Genomic DNA, 12,601 nt, shown 5'->3' on the forward strand with positions numbered 1-12,601 from the left:
AAAACATACCAAAAGCCAGATCTCTGTGAAGAGGCACGATTTCCTGCCAGATACAGTGTGTATACATCTGATTACGTGAGTGGACTGTAAACATTTCCAGGGTGGGAGAGAGTGCAGGTCCTGGGTGTTCACAAGGCGAAGGTTGTGAGTGCACTTCCCACGTGGACCAGTTGGCTGTGCTCCATCCCACAGCCCGTGGAGCCCATGATCCATTGAGGCTCTCCCGCAGGTCACACGAGCGAAGCCAGGGCTCGTTTGCGGAGGTGGTAGTGGTAATGCGGGAGCCTCTGAGTCTTCTCTGTCCCTTTCTTAAGTAAAAACAGTACTGTGTGAGATAATATAATTTTAATGTTACACACAATGCATGTAATTCTCATCTGTATTTGGATGAGTGGAGTGGATATTCATGAACACATTATGTGCAAGTGTGCACGTGCGTGTATCCACCTGTTTATCTATACAATTTTTTTCTCATTTGACCCTCACAACTCTCTGAAGTAGGTTTAGCCTCACCATTTAACTGTTTAAAAAATCTAAAAATCTGAGACTGATATGTAGTAGGTGCTCAATAAATTATGTGTTGAATGGAACTTAGATTAAAGACCTTGCTTCTTCTGCTCATGGTCGTAAGGCACGTAAAGGGAATGGTAGATTCCAACTCAGCTGATGTGGCTCCAAAGTTGCTTTGTTTCTTGACAATGCCTGTGAGAGACAGCACCATTCAACCACTGCATGGCCCAGTCCTCAGGGGAGAACGGCTCAGGAAATAGACGTGCATCTGAGAAGGTGTCTCCATCCCTTCACCTGAGTGCTGTGTCACAGACAGAGCCATGGTTGTGCATTTCCTTCTTTGGAACCCCAACTATGGAATAGAGGTTGGGAGAGTATGGGGCCTCCCATCTCCCTGGAGAGACGCACAGCCAAAGCAAGGTGAGAGCAGTCCTGAAACTTTGATCTGCATTTGCCTTGGGTAGTCAGCAGACCCCTGAAAAACAGATTTCAGGGTTCTGTAGGCTAAAACCCACCAATTCCACAGTCGGAGGGCGCTGGTATTTTATTGCCCCAATTAACTGCTTTATTTGTTTATAAATTCTTCCCTTTTCTGTTTTATGATGCAGTTGTGGTGTGTTTAATGGAACAGAAGATTAAGACTGGCGAGATGACTGTGTGTTATGTTTCCAAAGCTAATAAATGGTCTGAATCCAGAATGTTTGTGGCCCTTTCCAAAAATACTTGGTCTCTCCAAAAAGCAACAGTTGTAGGGAAATGGATGTTTTGCTGAAGTGTGCATACCATTTTGTCTAATGCTTTTATTCCCTGGGAGGATTTGTCTGCCTGAAAACAGATCAGACAGGGACTTAGTATTATAAAATATAAAAACTCATGATGTTGAAAATCAGCAAGTTGGATGTTAAATCTAAAAGTCACAGGAGAAAACCAAGAATCTTTTTCTAAAAATACTTCTGGCTGAGTGGAATTGTTTTGCTTCTGTGAGCACAGGTATCAGTATCAAAAGTTCACTTTCCACTAATATTTCTATTGTGTTTTGCAGTTTACCAAGTGTATGTCTATGTAAAATTTGGATTGCACCATAATTCTACTAAGTAGCTTAGGGACAATGATTTTCCCTGTTATAAATGATACACATAAAGACCTAGAAGAGATAGAGGCTTGCCTGGAATCAGGCAGCTCACCACTCAGAGAGCCAGAGTTGGTGCTGAGTTTTGTAAGGACGAGTCCAGGGCTCTCTGTCTTAACCAAATTGTCTAATTATCAACTGGTACCGTTGTTAGCTGGATGGTAGTTAGGCAATGTGATCTGGCCAAGATACCACTGCTCTGGCAGGATGCTGTTGCCATAGCTACAAACCCATCATTCACCTCTCAGTGGTAGAAACATCAGTGGCCACATGCTGAAGTGCTGGCTATGCAGGGTGCTGTGCCCCAGCAATGCTAAACATAGGAAATGGTTCACCCCACACAGGGAGAAGATTGGGTGCTGGGCAGAGCAAAACAAGGTGATAATACACCTGTTGGATGGGGCAAATATAGACCAAATTGAACCTGGCAGACCAAAGTGATAACAGAGATATTACTTCCTCCTGCCCTCTTTTTTTCTTCTTTCTTTTCTTCTGCTCAAAATATCAACCAAAGGGTAGGGAAAGGAGAACACAGGAAGTAGTTTTCCAAATGTAGTGAACCTAAGAATCACTAGGAACTTAATGAATATGCAGGCCCTAAGGTCCTGGCCTGGAGATTCTAATTTCTTACTTATCAGAAGCAGAGTGATCCCTTAAACTAAAACAGCTTGAATGGTATCAAAACACCATTTCATAGTATCTTCTTTTAAATAAAAGGACAGTAAAGTAACCATTTTGCTAAAGTCTCTTGATATTCTAGACTGTTCGATTGCTTTTTAAAAATAAACACAGCAATTTCAGGCTGCTATGCTAAAGGCTATCACCCTAATTTTTGCAAGCTGCTAACACTGTAAGTCTGGGGTGGGCTCAGCTCAGCCATCTGACTTTTGAACAGCCCTCTTGGTGATTCTGATGTGGGTGGTCCACAGATATCACTCAGAGAAACCCATCCTAACAAATCAGAAGGTTCACAGGAGGCAACTTGGCTTAGCTGATAGCCAAGGACTCACAGTCCGGCTCAGCCCTGGCCCCTGCCTCTGTGTTCTAGTAAGTGGGCTGAATCTCACCCCACTGAGCTGCAGGCTTGGCTTCCACTTGTTGCTTCTGAGTCTTGGTAGCATCTCCATTCCAGGAGTCTGCACCATTGCTGGATCGACCCCTGCCTGGGCTCCCAGTGGTGTCGGTGGTCACCCGTGTGCAGGGAGAAGGGTAGAGTCAATGTATCCAGTGGAAGATGAGCTGGACTCAAAGCGAAGAAGTTTATTGCTTTGAGTCTTATGTGTGAACTCTGCCACTCCTTTGCCACATGAGGGGTTGAAGGATTGGTGAGAAAAAAAGAGGAAAAACGGAAAACCCGTGCTCTCATTTTCCACTCCCGACTTGTGTGGTTCATACCTCCCAAACTTGTTTCTCTCAACTCTTTTCTGGGTGTTCTGGTGTGAGTTAGAAAGCAGCGGGCCCATCTCCTGAGCATCACTACCATCTGGCAGTGTGACCTTGGAGGCTCGCCTAACCTCTCTGGGCTCAGTTTCCTCATGCGGAGGAAGAAGTGGTTGAAGTAGTCATCTCCACACCCCTCTGTGTCTAACGCTCTGGATGCCCTTACTACATTCGGGGTACTTTTTAAAGGACTTGCTAACCTTTCCATGAAAGACAAAATAAAAGGCCACTCTTTAGAGCAAGTGCAATTTGTATTAGAAATAAGACTTTTCCTAACAGTGAATAGACTAGTGGGTTTGGTCTCTGTATTAGTCTAAAAGGGCTGCCGTAACAAAGTATCACAGGCCACATGGTTTAAACAACAGAAAACATTTTTTCTTGTAATTCTAGATCAAGAAGTCTGAGATGAAAGTGTTGGCAGGATAGTTTCCTCTGACGCCTCTCTCCTTGGCTTACAGATGGCTGTCGTCTTACTGTCTCTTCACACCATTTTCCCTGTCTGTGCATCTCTGTCTTAATCTCATATAAGAAGAACACTACTCATATAAGATTAGGGCCTACCCTGCTAACCTCATTTTAACTCAACTGCCTTTTTAATGATTCTATCTCCATATACAGTTACACTGCAGACACAGGGGTTGGGACTTCAGCACATGACTTTTGGGGGCCTGATTCAGCCCAGGACAGCCACCAAAGCAGGAGTCTTTAGGAGTATAAAAAAGATCTTACACCTTAGCTGGCTTGGACAAAGGGAAAGATTAGAAGAATTCGTGAAGACCTTGTCAGTTCTACAGATTTGTGATATTGTGTAACGCTCCTCGAACCCAATACCTCATCACCAGGAATGTGAACAAAGAAGAGGCGCAAAGAACGATGCAGGGAAATCAAATAAAACAACGAACAACTGGTACTTCAAAGAGAGCCAGGATGGAAAAGGTCTCCGAAGCATTTACATTTGGGGCAGTTTCACTGCATCATAAGGGCAGACGTACTTTATCACAGAGCCATTACAGTTTGATCTGTGCCTGTGGGTTAACTTTTAGAGAGAATAGAAGACTATTTCCCATAAATTCCACTGTTGGCAAACACAAAAGCAGGATTCTGCTGAGGACAAAGGAAAAATTCATGATGCAATTCCACTTGTCCTCCTGGGTGCCTTTTCATGGCCAAAAAGAAGGAAGAAAAATTCTTTTCCAACATCACTGTGAAAGAATACTTACGGATTACTCTTTCCGATTGTTTGGACAGTAAAAGCGAGTAATGAGTCTCACACCACATATCTCTGGCTTTTATTGCTCCAACGACCTATCCGTCTCCTTAGGCACATTTTGAGCAGCACAGAGTACTGGTCAGAGAGTAAGTGCTTAGGCTCTGCTGCCCAGGCTGCATCGAGGCCACTCCTACCAGAGGTTTGGCCAGTTCTCTGGTGATCACCACCTTTGTTTCTCCATCGGGAGAAGAGGTACATGGTTTTCACAGTGAACTTCTCATTAGACTCTGAAGGTCAAGCACCCTCGTCTGTGGAAAATTGTGCATCTTCTTTAGGGAACCCTTTCTCCCCCTAATGAAAATGCATTTCTTCAATAACTAAAATAGCCTACCTTGTCCAGCTGTAAACACACACACACACACACACACACACACACACACCCAGTTTGGATGGTCATCTTTGACACTAACTTATGTGCATTAATTAACGTTTCCGGAAACTCTTTCTTAACTACCCTTTCAGCTCACTTTACTGAGCAGCCCTGGGCTCTATCTATGTTAGTTTTCTATCCCAAATTATCACAAACTTAGCAACTTAAACAACAGAAATTTGTTGTCTTATAATTTTGTAGGTCAGAAGTCCAATGCATTGGACCCGTTGGCGGGGTGAGGGAAGAATCCTTGCCTATTTCAGCTTCTGGACGCTGCCCGCAGTTCTTGGCTCAGAACCATCCCCAGCCCCCATTTCTCCCTCTTCAAAAACAAAAAGGCTGTGTCTCTCTGACTCTCATTCTACAGCTGTATCTACTTATTTTCTGATTTCCTCTTCTACCTTTAAGAAGACTGGGTCCATCTTCATAACCCAGGATACTCTCTTCATCTCAAGGTCCTTAAACTTAATCACATCTGCAAAGTCCCCTTTGCTGTGTAGGGTTACATATTCATAAGGTTTGGGGATTAAGAGGTGAATATTATTGGAAGGCCATTATTCTTCCAAACACAAGCTCTGACCAGGTTAGCTGTGCATTTTGATCTCTGCCTTTGAAAAATCATGGAAAAGTGCAATTCTAAGGCCTATTCTTGTTCTTGAACAACGGGGTTCTCTTCTACCTGCACAGGGTACAGTGATATTTCTTTTAAGCCATGTAGGGAGTGGGGGTCTATCAGGAGATCTTTTTTCCGCCCACCCAAACCACTCAGCCATGCAAACCAGTGGAAATCTCGGTATCACTTTAGTGAGTCATGGCCTCTAATGTCAACTAAACATACACGTTTATATGTATTTATTTAGGCAAAACATCTGAGCCCCCTTGGCCACCTAAGACTGGCTCAGGTGTCTCTCGGTCCTTGCGTCACTGGTCAGCACTCCTCCATCCGAGTGCTCGTTGGCTTTGCCTGTGTTCTCACCTGTGGACGCCCGGCAGCTGGAGGGCGAGGGCTCTAACTTGTTTCCGGTGCACTCCTAGCGCCCAGGGAGAGGCCTGGCACGTGCGAGGTTTAATAAACAGTCGTTGAGTTAATGAAGACTCTGTATAAAAGTTCTTAGGCCAAGTTTTTCCAGCCTAGCCTCTGAGACAGGAGGGTGGCCTCAAAGACATACTAGAGATAGAGCAGGAATCTGAAGACAATTTATTTTCCCGGAGTGTTAATTTGTATTAATTAAATTCGGGAATTTTAGAGAGTTGTTGTTGTTGTTTTTTTGTAAAACCATCAGGCAGACAAATTATATATAGTTGATAATTAGATTTCCAACACAATATTAAAACTTACCAATGGTGAACCAGCAATGCAATATAATATCAGAAGCACTCCGATCTAGAAATTAGCATAATTGAGTTCTGATTAAGTAAATAGCTATGTGATCTGGGGCAAGTTATTTGCTATCTCTGAAAACCTGTCCTTACCTCTAAATGATTCTACTTGACACTTAACATGGGCAATGGCCAAAAGCCTTTTCGATGCTGAGACGCTGTCATCTCCGCAGTCTCCTCATTCCAGGGCCGTGTGACTCAGTCTTTCCGAAGGTGGAGTACAGAATGTGGGTCACTGGCAGGGTGGAGCATGGTTTTAAGGCACACGAATGGATATTTTACATGTTAACACTTTATTGAACTCATTGAACAGGCAGAATATCATAAGGTGCAATCAGGAAATAGCACTGCTTTTAATTGTCTCCCACCTTCCCACTTGCTCAGTCAGAGCTCCATCTGGATGACACAGTCTCATGCTCATGTATTAAAAATTCCAATCGAATGAAAATCCAGACTTCGATCTTTTGTTCACTTCAGAGGTTTTACCCTCCACCCCCCGATCCCTGACCCTGAACACCAGTAGTAGGAAAAGGGAATGCTATTTCGTTTTGCTCTCCTTGAGTCACTGCCTCCAATTCACAGTGTTGCCCCTGTGGCTCCCAGAATCAAAGCCAGGAGTGAGAGGAGGATCAGAAGAAGACAAAGACTGGCTGCTTGGAGCTGTCGTTGTAACGAGCTGTAAGCTCATGGTCAGTGCCTTCCTTGTGACAGGCCCAGACTGGCTCTCTCTGGGGCATTTTTATAAGAGATGCTTCCACCACCCTACAGAAGACCGCTCTGCAATGGGCTGATGGACTCTCTTTCTGATGTAACCCCTGTGGTTCCTATCTTTTGCCAGTTTATACCATTTTTTCTGCTGGAGTGCCACCTCAGCAGGCCAATGTCGGGCAGCATCCTTTCAAGTTGGCTCTAACCCCACTGTCCGCTGGGGCCTCACCCCCGTGGCTCACAGGAGCTCACGTACCTTGCTCCGCCTGTCAGTTACAGCAGGCGGCATGTCCACTTGGGCCTCTCTCCTTGTGCTGCCGTCCAGGGCAGTGCCTGCCAACCTCTCGCCCTCTGATTTCATTCCTTCGGGCTCCAGGGAACACAGCCTGAGGGGGTCCCAAGAAGTCAGTAATACTCTGGAGCAGCCCAACTCTTGCATGTGCCCAGGGAGTAAGAGGCCAGCCCCATGTCTCTGTGTCACCAGTCTCTGAGAGTGGTTTTCTTGGGGCCCCCCTACTTTATTTCAGGACGGAGGTGGGAAAGCTCCCAGGAAGGACAGAAAGACACCATCGTACTCTCTGTTTGAATGAGGTTGGTATTCTCCTCCGGATGGATGTTCAACTATTTATTCATCTTTAATTGAATTCATCTGGGTATTATTGATTACTAAATATAGGTTTCAGCTATATAATTCCATAATACTTCATGTGTATATTATATTATGTGTTCACTACCCCAACTTCTCTTGGTTGTTTCAAAGGACCAGCTTGGCCAGCTATTAGCACTTTGCTTCAGATTCCTGGGGTATACTTCACCACATTTTTCTAAAGCTTTGAAACTTTAGCCAAAATTCTGAAAGGACAGAATAAGCTCCCTTTTACATCCTGCGATGTATGCATTTTACTATGTATCAAAAATCATATAACTTTCCAAATCTACAATCCCATACACATTATTGTTTCAGATCTTTTTTTTTTACAGCTTTTTATTTATTTATTTATTTTTTAATTGATTATGCTGTTACAGTTGTTCTATTCCCCCTTTATTCCCCTCCACCCTACCCCCCATCCCCACCATCACCCCCCCTTTAGTTTATGACCATGTGTCTCAAGTCCTTTAGATTCTATATTTCCCATGCTATTCTTGCCCCCCCATCTATTTTCTATCTACTGTCTATGCTACTTATTTTCTGTACCTTCTCCCCCCTTCTCTTCCTCCCACTCCCCCTGTTGCTAACCCTCCTTGAGATCTTCATTTCTATGGTTCCACTCCTGATCTAGCTGTCCTTTTAGTTTGCTTTTGTTTTAGGTGTGGTTGTTAATAACTGTGAGTTTGTTGTCCTTTCACTGTTCATGTTTCTTTAACTTCTTTTTCTTAGATAAGTCCCTTTAACATTTCATATAATAAGGGCTTGGTGATGATGAACTCCTTGAATTTGATCTTATCTGAGAAGCACCTTATCTGTCCTTCCATTTTAAATGAAAGTTTTGCTGGATAGAGCAATCTTGGTTGTAGGTCTTTAGATTTCATGACTTGGAATACCTCTTTCCAGCCCCTTCTTGCCTGGAAGGTCTCTTTTGAGAAATCCGCTGACAGTCTGATGGGGACTCCTTTGTAGGTGACTGTCCCCTTAGCTCTTGCTGCTTCTAGGATTCTCTCCTTCATTTTAATCTTGGCTAATGTAATGATGATGTGCCTTGGTGTGTTCCTTCTTGGGTCCAACTTCTTTGGTACTCTCTGAGCTTCCTGGATTTCCTGGAAGTCTATTTCCTTTGCCAGATTGGGGAGATTCTCCTTTATTATTTGTTCAAATAAGTTTTCCACTGGTGGCTGTGCCTTTCCCCCTTCTGGTACCCCTATAATTCGGATGTTGGAGCGTTTAAAGATGTCCTGGAGGTTCCTAAGACTCTCCTCATTTCTTTGAATTCTTGCTTCTTGACTCTTTTCTGTTTGGCCATTATTTGCTTTCTTCTGGTCCACTCCATTGATTTGAGTCCCAGTTTCCTTTTCATTGCTATTGGTGTCCTGTGCAATTCCATTCATTTCAATTAGTTTTGCCTTCATATATTTGTCTAATTTGTCGGTATAATCAACCAGTTCTGTGAGGATCCTGATCACCAATGTTTTAAACTGTGCGTCTGTGAGTTTTGCTATTTCTTCATCGCTTAGATTTATTGGCTCTGGGGCTCTGAGATCCTCCTGCGCCATTCTTGGTCTGTTCGGGCCCTTTAAGTGTGAGAAGCGGCGCCTTGGATTCCCAGGTCGCTGGGTTGTGACGCTGTATGTGGGGGCGTGGCCAGAGCGGGGAAATGGCGACCCCCTCTGCCGCTTCTCACAGCTGGGTGCGGAGGAGCAGTGCCTTAGGTGGTTCACCTGGGCCGGGCCACTCAGAGTCGCTGGGTTATGATGCTGTATGTGGAGGTGGGGTCAGAGCAGGGAAATGGCGGCGTCCTCCACTGCCGCTTGCCGTGGGGACCTGCTGGCCCGGTCCAACCGCCCACTCCCTCGCCTGTCCACCCTCGCACAAATGCGCGACCTCAGTCAACACACAGCCCCGGCCCGGCTGTCTCCCCCGCGGTCGCTCGCCTGGTCGCTCGCTGGGTCGCTCACTAGGTCTGACCCTGCGCCTGGATTCCGCGGGCCTGAGTGTGTCTGGCCGAGTCCTCCTGTGCAACCCTGCTCCGCCAGCCGCTGGTTTCGCCCCTTACCGGTAAGGCTGACAAATTTGTTGTTAACGGACTTCCGAAAAGTTCAATTTTCCGTGTTCTGGCTGTGTTTTCTATTGCTAATATTTAGTTTTCTCTAATCTTGGTTGTGTGAGAAGGCACGGCACATCCACCTATGCCTCCATCTTGGCGGAAGTCTGTTTCAGATCTTAATAGATACAAAAAGTGGGAGGTTTAAAGGAAGACAAAAGGAATAATAGCACGAGTGACTCACGGACATAGCGAAAACGTTCCTGATGGTAGTCTCGGGCTGCCATGTTAAGCAGGAGAATATAAAGCTGAGACAGCACATTCTTCCTCTTTCCAGCCCAACTGTGACAAAAACAATGCTTATCCAGGACTAAACACCAAACTTCTACCCCATTGTAGGTGACCTACAAGGGGGCATCTCCCTCCTCAGCCTTGCAGTCGGTCCCTCCAAGGTTCTCATTAAAAGTGAGAAGATGCCGATTTCTAAGTTATATGAGAGTAATCTATTTACTCTATCGGGATGAGGAATTACTATAAAATAGAAAAATAAGTGCTAAATAATCGGGTCACATACAGGATTATAAGGACCTTTATAAATAATTGACCTAAAGTTAGTGTTTTTAAAAAAAAGAGATTGTTAAAAATGGCCTCTTTTAAGGTACCTTGGGTAGTGTGAAGCAACACATTGACTACATCAAGGGGAGATTTTAAAAAATGGATTTCCATAAAAAAGAGATTTCGTAAGTGAAGGAGCACTGAATTTAGAATTAAAAATTCCAACTCTGCAACTTGCAGATGGTATGAGGCTGGGCAAGTCCCTCGGCCTGCTGAGCCCCTCTCTGCAGATCACCCCTCAGAACCACCCTGAAGATGTGCCAGGTGGAGTAGGGTGACGCGTGCGAACCAGACCCGTCTGCAGAAGCCAGCACAGCGCTCCACCAGTCAGTAAATAGTAGCTATTGATTTACAAAATTTTTATTGATGTGTAATATGTATATACAATAAAATGTACCAAGTGTAAGGTACAATTCTATGTTTTCAGAAATGTACGTGATCATGTAACAACACCGTGGTGGTGTTACAGAGTGTGTTCATCACCCGAGTGTCCTGTTGTGCTCCTCTGCCATCCATTTCCTCCCTACCCTCATTGTTTGTAGAATTTCATATACATGGAGTCATGCAGTCTGTGGTCTTGTGTGTCTGGCTACTTTCACTTGGCATAAAACATTTACTATTCATCGCTTATGTTGCATGTGTCAGGAGTTCCTTTTTATCACTGAGTAATATTTCCTTATGAGGATACATAGTATTTGTTTATTCACTGGTCAGCTGGCAGGCATTTGTCTTATTTCCAGTGTCTGGATATTATGAACAAAGTTATTATAATCATCTGAGTACCATGAATATGTTTTCATTTTGGGGGGGGGGAATACCTACAAGTGGGATTACTGGGTTGTACAGCAAGTCCCTGTTTAATTTGAAGGGACCTGCCAAATTGCTTTCCAAAGTGGTTTACCAGTTTCCATTTACGCTAGATATGTTTGAAATTTTCAGTTGTCTCACATTCCAAGCAAGCATTTGGTGTTGTTAGTCTTAGCTCAGTTTTAATTTACATTTCCCTAGTGGTAAATGATGTTGAGCAGGCTTTTCTATGATTATTTATCATTTGTATACCTTCTCTGGGGAAGAATCTGTTCAAATCTTTTGCCACTTTTTAAAATGGGGTTGTTTCTTTTCTTACTATTGAGGTGTGAGCATTCTTTTATATATCTAGAAAAATGCTTCTTATGGATTTGTGTTCACAGATGTAGTCTCCTGACCTGGGGACCTCTCCTTCAACAGTGTCTTTTGAAGTGTAAGAAATTTTATGTGATTACCTCAAACAGGATGGGTTCCTCTCTGCCAAATTTGATTTTGGTGTTGAGACTACTGATGCCCCTAAGAAGATATGAAAAGGTTCCTTGCTCAATAATGAGACTTTCTGGGAGAGAAGGGCACGCTCCCAAGCAGGTTCCAAAGTGGTCCGAGAGGGCAGGGAGAAGAGACTGGCTTTGTTTCTATCCTGGTATGGGGTTGGGGCTGTCGTAGAGGGTCCTGTGCAGGACAGCCAGGCTCGCCTGTTCTGAACTTCCTGTTGGCAGCGAAGGTGGGAGACCTGGCCTTTCCGATCTGCTACCCCAGATGCGGGGCAGGAGGGGAGAAGGGTGGGGCGTGAAAGCTGTCAGCGGTCAAAAGCAAACATCATGTTTAGGAAGACCAGTTTATCATAGTCTTTCTTTTGTGGTTTATTTATTTTTGTGTGTTCTAGCTAAGAATTATTTTCCTAACTCCAATATGTAGATTTCTTTCCAATGCATTCTTCTAGAAGTTTTATAGTTTTAGACATTACATTTAAGTGTTTGATCCGCTTTGAATTAATTTCTGTAAATGGTGTGAGGTAAGGATCTAGGGTTTTTTTTCCCCCCTCATATGACCATTTCTTCCAGACCATTTACTAAAAAAGAGTATTTCTTCTACTGAATTACTTTGGCACCTTTGTTGAAAATCAATTGGCCATAGATCGGAAGGTCTACTTCTGGGCTCTGTATCCTGTTCTACTGATCTATACGTCTGTATTTACTCCAATGCCATACCATCTTTAGTACTATGCTTTTACAGTAAGTCTTGAAATTGGGTAGCACAGTTACTCTAAATTTGTTCTCTTTTTAACAGAATAATTTAACTTTCTAGATCCTCCTTTGCATTTGTACATATATTTAAAAATCAGCTTATCAATTTTTATTTAAAAAGCCTGCTGGGTTTTTTTTTGTGCATTGAGTGAACAGATCAAATTGAGGAGAATTGACATCTTATTAATATTGTGTCTTCTACTAAATGAATACAGTTAATATCTCCACTTACTTAGGTCCCTTTTTAATTTATCTCAGAAATGTTTTATAATTTTTAATATATAGGCTTTACATATTAATACATTATACTAATTTTCCCCTAAGATTTTTGGTATCTTCGATACTACTGTAAGTAGTATGTGTATATGTTGATTTCACTTTCCAAACATGGAATTTTGCTTCCAGCTGAGATGGAATAGCAGGAACTGG

This window comes from Artibeus jamaicensis, unplaced genomic scaffold (genome assembly GCF_021234435.1).
Source record: "Artibeus jamaicensis isolate MK-2021 breed Jamaican fruit bat unplaced genomic scaffold, CSHL_Jam_final contig_391, whole genome shotgun sequence".
Classification (NCBI taxonomy): Eukaryota; Metazoa; Chordata; class Mammalia; order Chiroptera; family Phyllostomidae; genus Artibeus; species Artibeus jamaicensis.